At 45.2% G+C, this 6,000-nt stretch overlaps 1 long non-coding RNA gene across 1 annotated transcript in view; it reads right to left on the reverse strand.

Annotated features, from left to right (window-relative positions):
* Nucleotides 1–1,991, reverse strand: part of LOC130866054 (uncharacterized) — a 37,273-nt gene extending 35,282 nt beyond the window's left edge. Inside the window, exon 1 of the long non-coding RNA XR_009056295.1 lies at nucleotides 1,801–1,991. This is a non-coding gene — a long non-coding RNA (uncharacterized LOC130866054). The remainder of the gene's footprint in view (nucleotides 1–1,800) is intronic.
* Between the last annotated feature and the right edge of the window lie 4,009 nt (nucleotides 1,992–6,000).

Below are 6,000 nucleotides of genomic sequence, written 5' to 3' on the forward strand. Positions count from 1 at the left end.
CTTTGGACTGCCAGTACCCAAATAATGACACAGAGACTTATTATTCATTATGAAAGTTTAACCCTAGCCCAGGCTTGTTCCCAACCCATTTTTACAAATTTACTTTCTTCCACATGACTTGTCACCTCTCCATCCTGTATGTCCTACGCCCTCCATGTCTGGCTGGCTTCATCCTTCCTGCAAGCCACAGATTCTTCCCCCAGCTCCTCTCTCTCCCCAGAAGTCCTGCCAGTTCTCTCCTGCCTAGCTATTGGCTATTCAGTTCCTTATTAAGTCAATTGGAAGGTGCTTAGGCAAGTGAGGTACAACAGATCACATGTCTTTACCACATGATCAAATAGTCCTCCACCTCCACAGGCTCATGTCTACCACTTGGTCTCCAGCTGGCGGTGGCCTTTCCAAAGGCTGTGGATCCTCTAGACGATGGGGCTTACCCAGAGAAAATAGGTCCTTGGTGATGGGTCCTTGGGAGTGTATTATCCTTGGCTCCTTCTAGTTCTTTCTTGTTATAGCCATTATATAAAGATTTCCACCGCAAGCTGCTTTGCCACGATGACACTGAACCCTTGAAGCCAAGCACCTTCTTCGATGTCGCTTTTGCCAGATATTTGTCAATTTATGAGAAAAGAAAATACGCCCCCATACACACACACCTGGGTGCACTCATGTATGTGTGCGTGTGTGTGTAATGGGATTTATTAATTGACTTAACTGATCAGGCGCTGAATAGTCCCATGAACTATCTGCAGAGCCCGTGTAAACCACTAGCTGCTCAGTCTGAGAATCTGGAAACCTTGGAACCAGGGAACCGATGCTAGAGCCCCATTCTGAAGCCGAAGGCTTGGAAACTCTAAAAACCTGCTGGTGCAGTCCACATTCAAAAGCTGAAAATCCTGGTACCTGCTGAAAATCACAGACCACAGCAACAGCAAAAATGCACCTGCTCAGAGCGTCTTGTGTGCACATGCCTCAAGTTTCTCTCTCCTGCTTTTTCTTTCCTTTGACCAGGCTTCAGGTTTATTGGGTGGTGTCAGACCCATCCAGGGAAGGTCTTTCCCGCTCAGTTTTCTGACCCACGTAGTGACTGTCTCCAGAAACATCCTCTCGGGCACTCCCTAAAGTATACTTTAATCATTTTTCTAGATGTCTCTCAATCCAGTCAAGCTGGGAACCAATATTAACCATTACAGCATGTCTTCTACATGCTTGTTATTCCCAAAGAGCTAAGTCAGGCAACTGTCATGCAACTGACATTAATAACCATCTATTTAGATAGTGGATGCATACCGGTCTTCTAAATCTTGCTTATTAACTACTCCTTTCATCCCTAAACCTAACTATCAGAATTGAGCATAATTTGATATTAAAGTTTCTGGAGACAGGCTTTAGAAATGTCTATTTTTAACAAGCTCCCAGAGCCATTTGGAAGCAGCCAGCTTGTTGCCAGCCTGCAGACTGACATTTGAAAAGCAAGGACCACGGTATCTTTCTTCACCCCAGAATTCTACATTTTCTTTCTTCCACCTGTGTGCTAACCTAACTATTTTTTCCTAGCAACCGAAAACCAGTAAACCAGCTGGGCCATCTTGAGGTGCTCACTATGCGATAAAGATACGCTTTCCAAGTCTTTAGCAAACACGCATCTCCATGAGACAGCAAAACGCTGTCCTACCAATCAGCTTCTACCTCCAATGGGTAACCACTTACACAACTCAGATAAACATAGAATCATGGTCCAGCTATGTTTCAGCGCATGGCATCCGTACCCAGGGACAGACTATCTAAAATCCCGACACTGACCTTTGGCTTCTCATTTGTCTTTTCTTTCTACTTAGTACTTGGGAGTCTCATCTTCTTGGAAACCCGATTCTGCCGGTTCCTCCTGCTGAGCCAAGCGCGAGCATCCTCTTCAGGGCAGCTTCGGTAAAGAGGCTGTTAAAGGAAACCGAAGCAGATTCAAGAGAGCTGCCATCTGGGTTCCGTGTTGCAGGTGCCCACATGAGCCTTGAAAAAAATCCAGCAGGGGAGGAGATGGAAGATCCGTGGGCTGGCTGGTGAAGGCTGAAATGCAGAGAGGACTTTTCCCCCTCAGAATTCCTGCAGTTGAACCTAGTCGTCATCATTGGAGCCAGAAAGAGACGGCTGGTGGACGTTTTTATAACATCTGAATTCTTAAGTAAACAACCGTATTTTTATGTTTATCTCCCAGAGACGAGGGTTGTGTGACCACCTTCCTCACCGCTCAGAGATGGGCAGGAAGAGAGTGTTTACCTAAGTCCCCATTGCTCCTTTTGCTTGTGTTTTCTAGCCTAGCTTCAGCCAGATAAAAGGGGCAGATGACTTTCCCCTCCATATATGCATGTACATGTCATTACGATTTGTTTATGTTCTACATCATATGTACATCCATATATATATTATATAAATATAGGGTTATCTCCTAATTCGCTGTAAACATAGTAAAAGTCAGGGTAATAAAGTACAATTGTATTTAAAATTTTTAGAATTTCTTTTTTCCTTTTCTTCCTTCCTTCCTTCCTTTCTTTCTTTCTATTTTTTTCTTTTTCTTTCTTTCTTTTCTTTTTTTTTTTTTTTTGGTTTTTTTTGAGACAGGGTTTCTCTGTAGCTTTGGATCTTGTCCTGGAACTAGCTCTTGTAAATCAGACTGGCCTCAGACTCACAGAGATCCACCTGCCTCTGCCTCCCAGGTGCTTGGATTAAAGACGTGCACCACCACCACCCGGTTTAGGATTTCAAAGCTAGAGATGGTCTAATCCAACCTGCCTCATTTTAGAGGATAAATCTGAAATTGAGAGGTGAATTGCTTTGCCTGTGTGCATGCAAGCTAGTCAGGACCAGACGTGTGGGAATCTGAGCGATGTGTGCCGTAGGTATCTCTTGAATTTGTTGTTTCTGCTGCCATGAGAGCCCCATGGCAGCTAGTCTTCAACTGTCTGCCTCTTTAAGATTTACTACAAGCCGGGCGGTGGTGGCACACGCCTTTAATCCCAGCACTTGGGAGGCAGAGGCAGGCAGATCTCTGTGAGTTCGAGACCAGCCTGGTCTACAAGAGCTAGTTCCAGGACAGGCTCCAAAACCACAGAGAAACCTTATCTCGAAAAACAAAAACAAAAACAAAAAAAACCAAAAAACAAACAAACAAAAAAACAAAAAAAGATTTACTACAGATGCCTAGGAATGAGCCTTTCCTGGGGTAGTCCATATCCAAGGACCTCCTGAAGTACAGAGGACCAGCCTTTTGACCTTGTGTGGGCATACTTTACAGATACTTTATTTTCAGACATTCTCATGGAGCTGAACGAGGCTACCAGGTGGTCAGTGACTTTACTATGGGGCGTGGCTTCTCCCTCTGTGTTCTTCCCAATCCTTCTACAAATGTTGATCCCAAGGTCACTAAATAATAAATAGGTAAACATACTGCATACGCTTCCTGTATACCAACCTTCACCTTTGACCTCCATCTTTAAAAAAACGGATCTGGAACAGGCATGAAATAATAGTCATTGCTTTGTTGAGGAGAAAACATCTATTCTAAAATTGTGTGTCTGGGTGTGCATGTGTGTGTTTGCCTATCATCTGTGATAGAGACTTATGTACATATATATGAATACATGTCTACATGCATTCCTGCTCTCCACACTTCTAAGAGTTTTTCTTTGGGGGGATGGAAAAGAGTTCCTTAAGAAAGAAAGAGGGAGGGAAGGAGGGAGGGAGGAAGGGAGGGAGGGAGAGAGGGAGGGAGGAAGGGAAGGAAGGAAGGAAGGAAGGAAGGAAGGAAGGAAGGAAGGAAGGAAGGAAGAAGCCATGCACTACTGGACCATGAAAGAAATGCTGAGAAACCTTCAGACAGAGCAATTTGCAGGCATACAAGGGGAAGCCACATAACTTTCCCTTCTGGCTCAGCGAAAGGCTGGGGTTCTTAGAGGGCAGACCACCCTGAGCACTCTCTGGATGCAAGAACACAATTCAAGGACCATGGTCAGCAAGCAGGTAAGGTGGCTGTCCAGGGGCAGAGACATTGAGGCATTTAGCCAACCACAATAGGAACAAGGAGAGTGGATCAGGCAGAAGCAGCAGCATCTTAGATCATCAAATTAGAACAGTGAGACTCTATCAATTATTCTTCATGGTTCTCCCCATCCATGAATACATTGTAGTTAACCTGATCTTAGACCAAGGCCAAGGTAAACAAGGGAGTTACAAGATTGGTTCCTTTGGAATCAGTGGGCTGAGACTGAAAAGCAGGTTCAATGTATGAGTCTGTACATGTGTACATGTATGTAGGCTAGAGGACAACCTTGGGTGTTGTTCCACAAAAGCTCTCTGACCTGTTTTTTTGAGAGAGGGTGCCTTGGTTGGTTAGAACCATCTGACAAGAGGGTACTTCTACTGAAAGAATGCCCCCTCCAGACTGGCCCGTGGGCAAGGCTGTGGGGAATTTTTCTGATCAATGATCGATGAGGGAGGCCCAGCCTTGGAAAGGTGGTCCTAGGTTCTATTAGAAAACAGGCTGAGCAAATCATGAGGAGCAAGTCAGTAAGCAGCGCCCCTCTGTGGCCTCTGCTTTTGTTCCTGTGTTGAATTTGTGGCTGGACTCTTTCATGATGGAGTGTGGCCAGAGTGTGAGAGCTGAAACAAACCCTTGCCTCCCCAAGTTTCTCTGGCCATGGTGTTTTGTCGTAGCCATAGAAACCCTGACTAAGACGGATGGTCTTTCGGTGTTTTCCCTCTGTCCCTGCTTCCCCAGCACTGGGATTACAAGCTGCCACAGGGAGTGGGATCTGGAGATCAAGCTCTGGCCCCCTTGCTAAGGTAGTAAGTGTTGAAGTCGCTGATCGTCCCCTATACCTAGCAGGGTAGCTTGAAGACACTCTGATGATCAAAAACCTCTTATTTTATTAAACATTAGACCAACAGCAAGTGGGGATGTTTTATTTGGCTCTTTCTCCACTATTGTTTTTTTTTCCAGCCACCACAAATGCTCCTCTAGATTGCTGCCTGCTGTAGACACGTGAAATTACAACTCTCACCTTAGAGGGGATGAGAGGTAATTTAATCTAAGGGACTTTGGCCTGAGAGCTCAGATTCCCAGTACCCCAAATTCCACAGTCCATGAAGGTAGCAGTTCTTATGTATTTGAGTGCTCTATCTGCACGCATACCTTCATACCAGTAGAGGGCATCAGATCTCACTGGAGATGGTTGTGAATCACCATGTGGTTGCTGGGGATTGGACTCAGGACCTACGTGCTCTTAACCACGGAGCCATTGCTCCAGCCCTAAAGTAACAGTTTTAAGAAAAATTTCTAGTAGCAGAACAAAAATAATTTATAAATCAAGGTGCTTTTCAAATACATTGATGGAACATCAGGCAGGCAGGTGACAGCAAAGAGGGACATAGGCCTCACGTACTTATTTAATGGCGTCTTAGCTCTTGGCTTCATAGAGACTGGTGGTCTGTTAGTTAACATACTCAAAAGGTTTTGTCTATGAGTCACAGAATGTTAGGCCAAGCAAAGAGGTGCACAAGGAAAGTCTATTAACAGGGCTATATAGATAGCCAAAGATAAACTGTAATTTGACTCTGGACCTGTAACATTTCAACCTCTCCATAAACAAGGAAGAACTACTTTGTTAACCAGCCTGGTGGAGGAGTCAGCGGAAGGTATGGGTCTTCCTAGGACCCTCCATTCACCTTGCTCTTACTTGGTTTTGTCGCTTCGACTCGCTCCTCTTTCTGAGCACCAAGAACTACGACCTTCCCACAAGAGGCCCCTACCCTACTCTGCCTGTTCCTCTCCTTGTGTTGAATAGCAGTACTGCCTGGCTTTCTGTCTAGCCTCCTCCTTCCCACTTCTCACCCCTCACATGGGCCAGTCTTTCTGCTTATGATTTGCCCTAATCCAATGCAGCCTTGTTTTCAGACGGTAGGTCCAATGGCATCTTGGGTGGGAAGGCTTCTCTTCCTTCTGTCTGGGTT

The sequence above is a fragment of the Chionomys nivalis genome, chromosome 24 (genome assembly GCF_950005125.1).
Source record: "Chionomys nivalis chromosome 24, mChiNiv1.1, whole genome shotgun sequence".
Classification (NCBI taxonomy): Eukaryota; Metazoa; Chordata; class Mammalia; order Rodentia; family Cricetidae; genus Chionomys; species Chionomys nivalis.